The sequence below is a fragment of the Mustela nivalis genome (assembly GCF_964662115.1).
Source record: "Mustela nivalis genome assembly, chromosome: 7".
NCBI lineage: Eukaryota > Metazoa > Chordata > Mammalia > Carnivora > Mustelidae > Mustela > Mustela nivalis.
Genome location: NC_139026.1, coordinates 58111338 through 58126942, shown reverse-complemented (window position 1 = coordinate 58126942; position 15605 = coordinate 58111338). Strand labels below are relative to the sequence as shown.

Below are 15605 nucleotides of genomic sequence, written 5' to 3'. Positions count from 1 at the left end.
TCATGTTATTCACTAACATGATCAGACTTTGAATGGAATTTCTACAGCCTCCCCAGTCATTTTAGTGCAGAAACTATTATCTTTGCAGTCTAAGATAGTATCTAGATTTTATGTTGTGGTTGGCTGGTGTGTGGTTGATTGATTAAATGATTTTAACTTAAAAAATTAACTCAAAATATATCAAACATTGAACTATTAAAACTACAAATGTTTTTCAAGCTATCCTATAAACATTTTGTACATTTGGGCTCCTTGCCTAAATCTAGGATCTCAGTTAGTACTTGGAAAGGTACATGAGTCAAGTCCATTGCCAGATTCAGAACAATTTTATTGTTAGCCTACCATAAACATACAGAACCCAGAATATGTTTCAGATCCGTTCCTCTATTTTTTTGGACAGACCCTTCTAATTCACTCAGAGGCTTTCTCAGAAAGGTGTCCAGCATCACTTCCTACTACTGGCCCACTTCCAGGTTTCCACCTTCATTTTGGTGGTCCATCTCTCCCTGAGGTAATAACACTCATTCACTTAATATGGTTATGGCACCAATGCATAGTAAAGGATGTCTTACAGATTCTTCCAAATGAAGCATCTAAAATAAAAATAATATGATCAATTAATCTTCAACAAAGAAGAAAAGTACATCCAATGGGGAAAAGACAGTGTCTTCAACAAATGGTGTTGGGAAAACTGATCAGCAACTCTCACACCATACACAAAAATAAATTCAAAATGGATTAAAGACCTAAAGTGAGACCTGAAACCATAAATGTCCTAGAAGAGAGCACTGGTAGAAATGTCTCTGACATCAGCTGTAGCATCATTTTTTAGATGTGTTTTCTGGCAAGGGAATGAAAAGAAAAAAAAAAACTATTGGGACTACTTCAAAATAAAAAGCATCTTCACAGTGAAGGAAACAATCAATAAAACTAACAGGCGACCTACCAAATGGGAGAAGATATTTGCGAATGACCTATCCAAAAAGGGTTAGTATCCAAAATATATAAAGAACTTATATCACTTAACATCCTTAAATAACCCAGGTATGGGTGGCTGGCTCAGATGGTTAAGCGTCTGACTCTTGGTTTCAGCTCAAGTCATGATCTCAGGGTCATGAGACCAAGCCGCAAAACAGGCTCCCTGCTCAGCAGGAATTCTGGTCGAGTCTCTTGTCCTCTGTCCCTCCCTGCTATTCATGCATGCATGCTCTCTCTCTCTCTCGAATAAATAAATCTTTTTTAAAAATTCACAGAAAACATGAACAAATATTTCCCCAAAGCAGACATCCGATGGACACATGAAAAGATACTCAACATCATTCATCAGAACAATGCAAATCAAAATTACAACGAGGTATCACCTCACAATTGTCAGAATGGCTAAAATAAAAAACACAAGAAACAACAAATGTTGACAAGGATGTAGAGAAAAAGGAACTCTCTTGCACTCTTGGTGAGAATGCAAACTGGGGCAACCACTGTGGAAAACAGTATCATGGTCTCTCAAAAAGTTAAAAACAAAACTAGCCCATCATCCCGTAATCACACTATTGGCTATTTACAAAAAAACATTAATTCAAAGGGATAGAGATACCCTCTTATTTACAGCAGCATTATTTACAAAGAGTCAAACTATGGAAGCAACACAAATGTCCAGCGATAGATGAATGGAAAAAGAAGTTGTAGTGTGTCTATGTGTGTGAGTGTGTGTGTGTGTGTGTGTGTATGTATGTATACATGTATATATATACATACATGATGGGAATTAAGGAGATTAAGGAGTGCATCTGTTGTGATGAGCACTGGGTGATATGTGGAATTGTCAAGTCACTATACTGTACATCTGAAATTAATAATAATCTGTATGTTAACTTTACTGGAATAATATAAAATTTTAAAAGGACAAATGAACTTTTTTTTATTGCTAATGTTGACCAACTTTCAGTGAAGAACTTATATAAATATTTTTATCCGAAAAAAGTATCTGCTTCCTCATTTGTGTCGGGTTTTGTTTGTTTGTTTGTTTTACCAAAGTCTGTCTATAAATTGCTGGCACTTTATAATGATCATAGCTTATATTCTTATAATTCATTCAGAGTGTCCTGATGACAACTGTTTAAGAGTAGATGAAATATACTTTCATTTATTCATTTTTATATACAAGACACTTGTTATATAATATATTTATATTATACTACATGTGTATAATTTTTTTCTCACATCAATATAAGGCAGGCTTTTTTTGAAGTCAACTATTCTGAGATATAATTTTAAACAATAATATGCATTCATTTGAAGTGTAGAGTTTGATATGTTTCAATAAATGAATACATTATGTAACCACCATCTAAATCAAAATATAGAACATCTCAAAATATTTCCTTGGACCCCTTTTAAGTAGATTCTTTCCCCCCTTCCCCATCCAAAGCAATCGCTGATCTGATTTCTGTCACATGGCTTACTTTTTGCCTGTTCTAGAATTTCACTTAACTGGAAACATATAGTACAAACTCTTTTGGGTCTATTTTCTGTTTCTCGGTATTATCTTTTAAGATTCATCAGTGTGGCTGTATGAGTAGTTTATTCCTTTTGGTTGTTGAGTACTAGCCCATTGTATGGCTGGAGCACAGTTATTTTTCCATTCACCTGTGGAGAGATATTTGAGTAGTTTCCAGTTTGGGTCTGTTACCAAAAAAGCTAATATGAGCATTTATGATGAGCATTTTGTGGACATCTGTTTTTATTTTTCTTGGTCATATACCTAGGAGTGAGCTTTTAGCGTATATGGTCAGTGTACATTTAACCTTGTAAAAAAACATTAAACTGTTTTCCAAGGTGGATGTATCATTCTACATTCCTACAGCAAAATAACAGGTTAGGGTTTTTTGTTTTGTTTTTGTTTTTGTTTCCTGGTTTTATTTTTTCTATTACTGCACATCCTCATGAACACTAGGAATTACCAGTGTTTTTATCAGTCTTTACCACCCATTTTTACCACTGGTGTGGGTGTGGAATCATATTCATTTCAGTTTAAATTTAATTTCCTTAATACATAACAATGTTCAGCATCTCTTCTTGTGTTTATTGGCCATTCTACATCTTCCTTTTAAAAGCTTTTGTTCAGAGGCCCCTGGGTGGCTCAGTTGTTAAGCATCTGCCTTCAGCTCAGGTCATGATCCCAGGGTCCTGGGATCGGGCCCTGCTCAGCAAAAGGCTTCTCCCTCTCCCACTCCCCCTGCTTGTATTCCCTCTCTCGCTATCTCTGTCAAATAAATAAATAAGATCTTTACAAAAAAAAAAAGCTTTTGTTCAATCTTTTGCTCATTTTGGCGGGTTGTTTTTCTCTTAGTGAGTTGTGAAAGTAATTGATCAATTCTGGATTCAAGTTCTTTGTTAAATATTACAAATATTTCCCCTCTTTTCATTGTTTTCCTCTTCATTCACTCATTAATGTCTTTTGAAAAGCAGAAACTTTTAATTTTGATGCAGTCCAATTTATTAAATATTTTCTTATGTTTTTAGTGTCCTAAGAAATCTTTGTCTACCCAATGTTTAAAAGATTTTTTTTCTATGTTTTCTTCTAGGTGTTTTACAGTTTTACCACTTGTCTTTAGATCTATGCTCCATCTCCAGTTTATTTTAGTATACGTTGTGAAATAAGGGCAGAGATTCATGTTTTCCCCCATACAGACAACCACCCTTTCCAGCACCATTTGTTAAAAAGACTGCCTTTCTCCCCATTGAATTATCTTGGCACCTTTGTCAAAAATCAATTGATAATATATGTCTGAACTCTATGCTGCTCCACTGATCTATATGGCCTTATGCCAAGATCACACCATATTAGTTACTACAGTTTTATAGTAAGCCTTAAAGTCAGGTAGCGTAAATTCTCCATCTTCCTCTTTTTCAAAATCGTTTTTGCCTATTCCAGATCTTTTGCATCTCCTTACAAATTCTAGAATCAATTTGTCATTTTCTATAAAAATCATACTCAAAATAAGATTTTTTATTAACACTAGAGTGACTATATTAATTTGAGAAGAATTACTCTTAACTGCCTAAAGCCTTCTACTCTGTGGATGTGATATGTTTTTCCTCTTATTCAGGTTTTAATTTCTTTTATCAGTGTACTTTAGTTTTTACTAGACAGGTCTAGCATGGATTTCAGCAAGATTTGTCTAAGTATTTCAGGAATTATTAACTACATTTTTCAAATGAGAGAATGAGATGATCAGAGAGAGAGGTTATATAGTTCAATCAAAGCCACAGATCTAGTCGGGTGCCTGCGTGGCTCCGTTGGGTAAGTGTCTGCCTTCAGCTCAGGTCTTTGCCCCACTAGACATTCTGGTAACTCATTAGAGAGATGAAAAGTGGGCCAGATGGGTTGCAAAGCTCCCAAGATGTTTCTGCTATAGCCTGCTGGTCAAGAACTACTAAGTCTTCAATCTTGGCATACACAGTTTCAGTTGGCCCCTTTTGAAGCCCATCCCACTTGGTTTCTAAAAAGATTGGGCCAGGAGAGAAAGAGTCTGGTATGACTGGAGAGCCAGACAGATCCTACACTACCAGAAGAAGATTCATATACAACAAAAATAGGTGTAGAACCTACATTTTGGTCTCACCTAAGCTTCCATTCTATGAACAAGTTGATAGTCCTTAACGATGAGACACACAATTTAATTTTAAATACAAGTTGTGTTTTAAAATCTAACAATTATTTCATTTGTTTCACTTTACTCATTCCACTTTAACCTTCCACTTTCCATTTTTGTCTATCCTTCTTTAATAAGCTAAATACTTAGTTTTGAAAGACAAAGTTTGAAGAATACGAAGAATAGAGAAACTAATAAGAAAAAGAAATGGGATAGTGTATGGCAGATTAGATGAACCACAGGCTATGTAGAGAGAAAAGAGAATCATGGTCATGGGCAACAAGTCAGCAAGGAGCCATACTCAGGAACTTCCCTGCCTGAAGAGTTTTGCCATGATTTGCTGGTCATAGAATCCAGCAGAGAGATCTAGCAGCATGAAAAAGATATGGGTATAGTAGTGAAATCTGCATATGTCTATTAGAGAGGGCAGAAATGGCAGCAGTTCATGAATTAGCTATTTGAATGGAAAGCAAATTCTAATAGATTTTAGTAGATAATTTTACTGAAATACTAATAATGACTAAATGTACTTATCTCATCTAGCAGATACGAATACTGTCCTTGAAGCTATAGCAATGAAAAGGGAGAATAAGTTTATTAGTCTCAAGGAGTTTTTCACTTCCTAAAGAAGAAAACACATATATGTTAAAAAAAAAAAAAATTCAAAGCATCCTGTAGTAAATGCTATTGACTATCCAGAAATAATTTCTGCTCCCCCAGTCCACTCTGCATAGAACCCTGATATCCTGGGACCATGACATAAAGAGTTAATCATCTTATATGAAGTGCCATCTGATGTGGAGTCCCAGGAGCTGAGTCAATTTCCTTGAAATATGGCCTTAGACTAGTGACTTGATTCATCTGAATGTATGCTTTTGTCTGTAAAATGGAATGAGAATAAGTGCTTTACAACTTTCTAATGAGTATTAACAGAGATAATGGGGAATACCCTGCAAACTATCAACATACAGTTACTGGTGCTAGTGGTGGCAGTCCTTGTAGTCATAGTATCATAATCATCATCCCTGTTATTGATCCCACTGTCTATGAGCCCAACCTCATTTCAATTACTTCTGTCTTCACATATTTTTAGCAAGATCCATGATACCCCTTGATCTATACACTCACCCAGCTCCTTAGCTTCCATCCGATGAAACTCCAAGTGCCGTCAGAATATCAGAACTAAAATTCAGATGCCTGAAATGTGACTGCTAGGACCATTCATTGACCTTGGAACAGGTGTGCTTGTTGCTGGTCAGATTTAGAACCCCATACCTTCAATTACAACTACTTGGGATCTGCCCTACCTCCAAGTCACAGTGCTTCCAGTCCCTTTTGGTTTACCTATCTATACAGAGACGTCTGTCTCAACCTATGATTCTAATCACTGGTGTAATTTGCCTCAGGGTTGCATTTTTCCATGACTAGCACTCTTGAATTATCCATTCTGGAAAGTCTATATTACTTTACTCCTGATGGAGCCGCTTATTGTTAAATGTTGCTCTATAATGTAGAATATTGGGATCATATTTCTAAAAATGACTAACATCTAAATAGCATTTCAGATTAGAAACCACTTTCACATCCATCCCCATAGCAAGCTTATAAGAGATATATTAGTTATGCCCACAGCAAGAAAAATTGAGACTGGAAAGGTTAAGTGAATTTCCCAGTATCCTACTATATATCTAAGCTAAAACTTAAAACCAGGGCTTCTGACTCCAGCCCCTATGAATTTATCATGCCCAAACTTCTCTTCAGTAAAAGAACTGTTTATTTGCCAACTTGACCAATACACACATTCATTTATTCATCAGCAAACATTTGGTATACTATACACTAGATGCATATATATGTATACACACACACACACACACACACACACACACACACACACACACATATATATATGCTATAATACCTTTTCCTTCAAAAGTGTTTCCAGTTAAAGGAGGGCCACATGCACCCCAATGTTCATAGCAACAAGATTCACAATAGTCAAAATGTGGAAAGAGCCGAGAGGCTCTGCAACAGAAGAATGGATAATATATACAATGGAGTATTATGCCTCCATCAGAAAGGATGAATATCCAACTTTTGTATCAACATGGATGGGACTGGAGGAGATTATGCTGAGTGAAATAAGTCAAGCAGAGACAGTCAATTATCATATGGTTTCACTTACTTGTGGAGCATAAGGAATAACATGGCGGATATTAGGAGCAGGAAGGGGAAAATGAAGAGGGGTGGAAACAGAGTGGAAGATGAACCTTAAGAGACTGTGGACTCCAAGAAACAAACTGAGGGTTTTAGAGGGAGGGGGATGGGGGGATGGGTGAGCCTGGTGGGTATCACGGAGGGCATGTTTTGCATGGAGCACTGGGTATTAATGCACAAACAATGAATCATGGAACACTACATCAAAAACTAATGATGTACTGTATGGTGACTAATGTAATAAAAATAAATAAATAAAATAAAAACAGTGTTCACAGTCTAGCAAGAATACAATTCTATGAACACACAGGCAGTTCCTTATTCATCTTGGAATTATCAACTCCTGACAGAGTATCTGGCACAGAGCATATTTATTGAGTGAATGAATGGTATATGAATGAATATATTAAAAATTAAATTACCTTTTAAAGCAAATGCTAATACAATGAGAAATTACTCTGTAAAGCACAAAGTGTTACATAAATTTTAAGCATTATAACTGTAGTCAATTTTAGGTGGAATTTTAATTTCAATTAGAATGCCACAGTGAGTTCTTAGATAATCTTAATAACGTCTTTTTTTATCCTATTTAACATTATTTCCTTCATACTCAATATACCATCAGTAGGAAGACTGTTTTAAGTCCCTACTTTAAGAGTTCTTTCATTCTCTGACCTGATTGCAATCACTTCAGCAAATTCACCCACACCCTGATTCTGTCATTGCCAAAATTCCCATATGGAAGGGGAGGAGCCCTCTCAGAGGACTTGGCACAAATCCTTATAATAGCACTTATCACATTTTATTGTAATTATCTGTTGACATGTCTTTTTCACCCTCAAATCAATGCCACTTGATTATTCACCTACTGAAAGTTTTCAAGATCTCAAAACACAACTCAGAATTTTTTGAGAGAAATTTTCTCCTTAAGAAATTAACCCCAAAGAGAGTTCCTTTATATTTAGAAAATATTTAAGAGTGCCCTACCGTGTGATTCAGTTTCCTTAATATGCACCTTTCACTAAAGCCTTAAATTAATATGCAATATCCTAAAATGAATATTTAATTTTTGAAATTTACACAAGCTAATTTGAGAGGGTAGTTTTGAACTAGAAGGTCCTCTGTTTCCAATTGACGGTCATGTTGGCCAGGTTGATAGGTTTCGTTATTAAAGGTCGGTCTACTCGGTTATTACTGAGTTGCTGGTTAAAATCAGTACCGTGTGACTAAGAATTCCACAAGGTGCTTCTCAAACAGAAGTCATGAACCTTGTGGCAGATTTTTGCTATAAGATCAATTTAAAGCAGCTTCCTTTAGCTTAAGAAAAATGCTGAAAGATGGGTAAAATCTCTGTTTTAATAACAGATGGTCATTACTTCAAATCCATTTTCTTATGTGTTACATTTGCTTCTCATTTTATGTAATATTTGTGTACACATGCTCAGAGACTCCAAATTTTGCTAGGATCTGATTGCTATCGATTCCTCAGAAGAAGAGAAGTAGCAATATTTTGGAAGCTTGGTATCTGAAATAGTTGGAAGAGCTCCTAGAATGATCTGTTACCGAGACCCTTGGAAGGCCAAGATTTTTCTGCTTTACATAAATATGCCACAAGCAGAAGTTTAGAGTTTATGCTGTGTACTAGCACCACCAGACATTTGGATTTGCATCAGGCCGATGAGAGGGACAAGACCAGAAATAATATTTGACTCCCAGAACCAAGCTAAGTCAGAGTGGATCGTTAATTTTAAGGAAAACTTGGAACAACATTTTACATAAGTTTCATGTGCACTACCTATTTACTCTTTCTTTATAGAAATTCTAAAGCCTATCGCTTCAATACATTACCTCCCAAAATTATTTTCAGAAAAGGAATAGTCATTCCGGACTATGATGTGGAGAAAGTTCATCTTAATGGCAAAGACCGTCATAGACATAAAACGTTCACGTGCAAGTTAAGGACAAAATTTAGAGTTGGAATATTCTGTCAAAAGAATTCCAGCCACATTGGCAATAGCTCAGTGACAGGGGTGACTCCCGATAGCCTCCTGTCGAAGGCAGGGTTGCTGGGAAATGACTGACACATTTCATCAAAGCTTCCGCTCAGCTGCCTTAGCCAAATGTCGCTGGTAAATGACTTAATCTTTGCTAAACTTTTATGCCACAAAAGCTGAGCAGTTGAAATGCACCCACATATAGACCTGAAACTCTAATGAGATCATTTGACATTCTGATTGATACGAAATCTACACTGTGTTTTGACTTGCCTGCCACCATTGATATGGTGTATTTCCAGTTTGAAAGGTTCCAAAGTGATAGTTATTTTACAATACATCCCGACTGTAAGGGAGAATGGAGAAATGTGGAAATGAATTAGTTAATTGCCAGTTATTTGTTACAAGGTAAATTTTTAATCACAATTCATATGTACTTTTTTTTTTTTTCGAAGGGAAAGTAATTGGTTAGGAGGACAGAGGGACATAAATATTTTATGTAATCTCCTCCAAATAAAGAGTCGTGTGGGTTCTTTCATGAAAGTGTGTTTATATGCCTTAGGTTGAGGGAATTTATTCATGAATGTTGAAATGCAAGATAATGCCAGTTGCCACATCTGCCGAACTCAGTTGTGGATCAGCTCCCCGCACTCTAAGACATCCATGACTTTCTTACGAGAACTTCAGATCGGTTTGTATTTTAGGATAAACCCAGAGGTGTTAGTGTGGCGGTGACTTTTTCCGCTTCGTGCCAATCTTTTCTACAGACCTATGTGGTAGACTTCATGAGCCGGGGTGGGAATCCAAATGAATTCTGATTCTGTGCTGCTAAGTCAGAGAAATCCTATTATAACATTTACATGTGAGGTGGGCAGAGAGGTCCAGCATCTGCATTCATGTACACTCCTCCGTTTCCACCACGGTTTGAAAAAGATAAATGGCTATTACCAGGAGAATTAAGAGGGAAAATGTTTGGCTTATGTCATCCAAAGCTTCTTTACCAGGGGAAATCGGCCTAAGCTTGTTAGGCACCCAACATACGAAGGCTCCGTGATCAAAGGCAACAACCTCCAAATTGCATTCTGCCAATCACTGTTTTCCCTTTGTTTTCCCTTCCACCTCTGAAGACATCAGTCCATCTGTTTCTGATTCTTTACAGTTAACTCTGTGAGTTGGCGTGCTCTCCCCCTCCCCCTCCTCCCCCCTCCTCCTTCTCTCAGTCTTGAGGACCGATTTTCCTTTAACTAGGAAATTTTATCTTGCCAGCAATCAGAGCTCAAATACAGACATACACAAGTTTCAGTCGAAACTCTCAATACGTAAAATTTGAATTGCTTCTAAATTTGGCAAAATGCCTTGCTTTCTCCAAATTCATAAGACAGATGAGACACAAAAGTGAGAGCTGTGATGCGGTCCTGCTATTTGAAATGCCATATTGATATAGTCATTATTTGTGCCAATAAGGCTCACTGTCATCTAATTTTAACCTGTTTCTGTGTTAATTATGCAGAATTTTGTCTCTTCTCTCTTTTGATATATTATGTTCTTCATCGAGTAGAATCTAAGTTTGTGAACAACTGAGTCTTTCCAACAACTCACTGAATGCCTGTCAGGTGCAAAACACTTACTTGTTATCTTGGGCGGGGGTTGGGAAGTTTTAAAAAGATGAACCAGACATGCCTGGCATGTATTATGGGCTCAATAAAACATGTAAAGAACAGAAAGAGGGAAAGGACAGCAAGAGAGAGGGAGGAAGGAAAGAGAAAACAGCCTAATAATTCATTCCATATAGGAAAGTGTATCCTCCATCCCATGATTTCACTATGATTCCTTCATAGCCGATCTTATTACCTGATATTGTCTTGGTTACTTGTGTGGTTATCTTTCTCCTTAGCCAGAAAGTAAGGACGATGAAAACAAACTTGTTGGTCTGGCTCACGGTTTCGAGAAAGTGTTCTAGCCTAGAACCTGGCACATGCCAAAGAAATGTGAAATGGAAGAAAAAAATGAATAAATCCCCTGCCTTTAGAATGGCAAGAACACGTTTCCATGTTGCCCGTTTATCCCCAGTGAACAGCCTTCCTTCCGGAATCTGTCATCCCACCCCAGAGAGGAAACTGACTCTGAGTGATCTTGGCCCAGTAATCAACCACAGTGTGTAAACAAATTAGCAGCTGAATTTGTCCCCATTGAGTGAGGGTTTTTTTTTTTTTTTTCTTTTTTTAATGAAGTCCAGCTTGGAAACTGATATCTTGGGATTGGATTCCCCTAGCATGTTAGAGATGGGCTCCGTATCCCTCCTTTTTTAGCTCTGCTTTTCCAGCGACCCTTTCCTCCCATTTCATATTTATTGGGGTCTTTCTTTTCTTTAATTCTTCTCCATTTGGCTTCCAAAACCTCCCCCACCTCTTCCTGGCTCAGGAATTCTTACAGCTACTTTCTTGGAGTCTTATCTCTCTTCTTTCCCACTCTGTTGTATGCCCCCCCCCCTTTTTTTTTCTGTACCTAGTTGATTTACCACAAATAGTAATCTATGTCCTCCTGGGGAAAGTGTGGTCGCCTCAGAGAACACACAGCTAGAATAATGGAAAGTTCATAGTTGATTATTTGTGCTTAATTTTAGTTCAGATACTCATGAAAATTTCTTTACTCCTCTTTGCAATTAGGTGTAGTGATTAGCAAACCCTATATATCACTCTCCAGTTATCCTTTAAAAGCCTTCCTCTGCTTGACGGTGGTGTAATTGGCTCTTAATTTTATATTGCATCGGTAGATTAAAAAGAGGCAGCTTACCCTTGAGAGATCTGGATGAATCGGTTAAAAAAAAAAAAAAGCGGATAAAGGAATTAAGACCACACTGCCTGTCACCCCAAAGAGGTCTGGGGTCTCCTAATGATGACTAAATAAATAGCTCCAAACCCAACTTGAGCAAGTGCCTTTGGCAGTGTTCCTCACTGCAAGCTCATTAATTACAACCTCATTTACAGTCCTATAGGTGAAGAATGACGCTTATTATTATTATTATTTATTTATTTGCCTAAATAAGATCCTATATCTTGCTGAAAACTGTCATTTTGTAAAAATATTGCCGTAGGGCCGGCCCCTCCTGAGAAATGGAAGGCTTGTGCACTTCACACATCGTTGTGAAATGCAAGTGCCTGTGAACTCTGACAGGCTGTAATTACTGGCAGGCAGAGTTGGCTGTCAGTTACCAGTAGGGTTTTTGTGGGCTAAATGCTTCATGCCTCAGATCTCTTCCTGTGTGGCCTTCAGCAGATACCTGAAGTGCCCCTATTAGACATTTATATGTTTAGGTCCATGATTCCCAAAAATGTGGGAGTTGGAAGCACGGAGGCAAGGAGGGAGAAAGGCAAGACAGGAATCTTCACGTAGTTTGGAAAACAGACCTAATAGGTCCTTGTTCGCTTGCACAGATACTAGAACTCAATCTCTTGGCTTTATCTTTCTGAGCTTAGAAAATAGAGAAGACCAGCGCTGAAAGACACCGGAATTTCACATTGTTGAAGATAACAGTTGAGGTGGCAAGTTTCCTTCTCTGTGGGCCTAAGAGTAAATGGGAATGCCTTGGGGTAATGAGTTTACAGGCTTGCTTTCTGCAACAGGATCAGGAGAGCTTTGAAGGATTTGGGAAAGCAGCATCATCGCAGGATCACATTTGTCGCACCTAGAACCTTCTCGCGGCTCTTCTGCGGTCCCACTCAGTCCTCTGGTGCATTTCAGGGCCTCGGCAAACTGTAGGGCAGGTCAGCCCCACACACCTCCGCACAGTCTTTCCCGGTACCGCCTAGAGTGTGTGGTGGCCTTCATGCCACTTCTTTTTACCGTCCTCTCTTCTCTCCTTTTCCAGATGAGATTCCATGATTCATTCTCGTAATCACTCTCTGATGTACACCCCCACTTTCTCGCCCCCTCTGCGTCTGCCATGGGTTCACTTGGTTGTGCCAATTACTGTTGTTGCCTTCAGGCTCCAAGCTCACCCTTCTTTGCTTTGCTTTGCATTACCGGAGCTTCATTCTGCAGACCTCATGTCCTCTTTCCCGGCTACTCGAGGATGGGCTTTGCCAGTTGAGGGTGCTGGAGGGAGACTTCAAGGCCAGGGAGAAAGAAGGTGCCTTTTCTTCCGGTGTTGTGCCTACCCCCAGACACAAGTGGATTGGCATGTTGGCGTCAAGACAGCCTTCCTCGGTTTACCAGCAGGTGTCGCTGTTCAGCACACAACTGCCACGGCCCGGGGCCTCCGCAGAGACCAGACTCCCCCTCCTGCATGGCCCTCCTCCAAGTTTCCAGATCCTTCCCCTCTTCCTGTTTCCTTCCTCCAGAGAACTGGAAGCCACTCTCTGCAGTCGCTACCTCTGTGTACCTTAGACAGTTGTCCTTTACCCCTTTTCAATAGTTAGCCATCGTTCACCTCGGTATTTATATTGAATTTTCTCCATTCCAGTTCCACGTATGGTTTCTCTTCTGACTCAAAGTTGACCCCAGTGCTGGTTAAACTAACTCTTGTCTACTTTGACCTAGAACCTCAAAGCTGAAGTAAAACAATGAATTCTTTTTATTGCCTCACTCTAAATCCATAGTCACTAATATTAAGCAACAATTCCACCTTGGCAAGCTGCATGTACACCCCTCGTCTTCTCGGGAACTATTTCACATCTTCCTATCTCTCCTCAACCCCCAATGCCTTTCTCCTGGTCCTCACTCTCAGCTGATGAGCCTGCTTCCTTCTCTGCTAAGGGAGAAGCCATCAGAAGAGAATGGCGGCACACTTCTACGGTCTGTCTGTCAGCTTACTTGCATCTAAATCCATTTAGATTCAGATGCAATCCAGTGTCTTTCCTTGTTATAGTGGAAGATTTTTTTTTTTTCATTTTTTCAGAGAGAGAGAGAGAGAGAGCACTCCTGCAAGTAGCAGGGGGAGGGGCCAAGGAAGAGAGAGAGAATCTTAAGCAGGCTCCATCCCCAACATGCAGCCCAACATGGGGCTTGATCTCAAAACCCTGAGATCATGGCCCTAGTCAAAACAAAGAGCCCAAAGCTTAACTGACTGAGCCACCCAGGCACTCCAAACTGCATTCCTACTTAAAACCAAGATCTAGGTCTCACCTTTTAGGGCTACTCCAACAATTCTCTCTCTTATCGTCCTGATAGTTTTCTTTCTCTATTGAACTGCTCCTACCAACATAAAACCTGTTTGAGTATCTCTCATATTACAAGACCCCTCTCATGTTCCCACAGTCTTCCCCCAGTTACTACTCCAGTTCACTACCTCTTATATTCCAACCCCCTAAACTTTGTCCATGTTTGGTCTTTGCTTCCACTTCTCTCATTCTCTCTTCAACTCACTCCAGTGCAATGAAACAACTTTGTCAAGGTCACCAGTGCTCTCCACATTGCCAGTCAGTGTCAGTTTCCACTTCACTGATCTATCAGCAACATCTAACATAGTCTGCCACTCTTCCCCTTGCTTTAGCAGCAGGCATCAATCACCCTTGTATCCGCTTGCTAGAGCTGCCGTAATAAAACACCACACTGGGTCACTTAAACCAAAGAAATTTCTTTTCTCACTGTCCTGGAGGTTAGAAGTTCAAGTTCAAAGTGGCATCAGAGTTGATTTTTGGTGAGGCCCCTCCCCCTGGCTTGTGGAAGCGTGCCTTCTTGCTGTGTTCTCATACAGTCTTTCCACTATGCCCATGCGGAGACAGAGAGGTTTTGTGTGTCTCTTCCTCTTCTGATAAGAACACGCATCCTCAGCACCCACTCTTATGACCTCATTTAACTTTATCTACCTCCCTAAAAACCCTATCTCCAAATATAGTCACACTGGGGATTAGGACTTCAGTGTATGAATTTGGAATCCATAACAACTTTAAAACTATGGTCTATTTTCCACAGACTCTTCAGAGTATTCCTTTTAAGAAATTCGTCAGATTAGTGCATTCCCTTGGCTGGAAGTTCTCCAGTGGATTCTCATCTCACCCCAAAAAAGCCACAACTTTACAGTGCTCTCCCCTGATCTGATCCCACCCTACCCCCTTCTTTCCTCTGATCTCATTTTCTACCATTATACCCCTTTCTCCCCCCACTCTAGCAGCAAGGGACTCCTTGTTATTCTTTGCACATACTCTCAGCTCTGTACTTTGCGGTAGTTCATAAATTTAATCTCATTTTACCCCAATAGCCACATCACTGGCTCCTTCACTTCCTTAAACTCTCTGGTCAAATACTATTTTATTAAATAAACTTTCCATGACTACCCTACAGAAAAAAGTAATTCCCCACTCCCAACTTTTATCTGCCCTTTACTTGTCTTCTTTACATATATATATGCATGTGTGTGTATATAGCTAGATAGATAGATATAGATATAGATGTAGTTTCTCTCTTCCCACTGAAATATAGTCTTTATAAGAGAAGGACCTTTAAAAACTACAAAAAACAAAACAAACAAAAAAAAAAGAGAGAGAGAGAGATTGGGACCTTTGTTTTGTTCACTGTAGTATCCCCAACACCCCAAAGAGACCTGGCACATAGCAGGCATGAAATTTAGGCACATGAAAGGTGACTTAAAGAAATAAATGAATATATATTCAAGATAGAAACCTATAAAAGATGGTTTGGAAGTTGCATGAAAATCAATAGGGGGAGGGGAATTTATCGCTTGAGTAATTGAGTTTATGATAGTATAGTAAACCAAGATAGAGAACACAGTAATAATGAA

General features: G+C 38.8%; 1 long non-coding RNA gene across 1 annotated transcript in view; it reads right to left on the bottom strand.

Annotated features, from left to right (window-relative positions):
• Positions 1 to 307: 307 nt before the first annotated feature.
• LOC309870191 overlaps positions 308 to 15605 on the bottom strand; it is a 62150-nt gene continuing 46852 nt past the window's right edge. Inside the window, exons 2-3 of the long non-coding RNA XR_014314534.1 lie at positions 10718 to 10834; positions 308 to 593 (exon numbers count right to left, since the gene is read on the bottom strand). This is a non-coding gene — a long non-coding RNA (uncharacterized lncRNA). The remainder of the gene's footprint in view (positions 594 to 10717; positions 10835 to 15605) is intronic.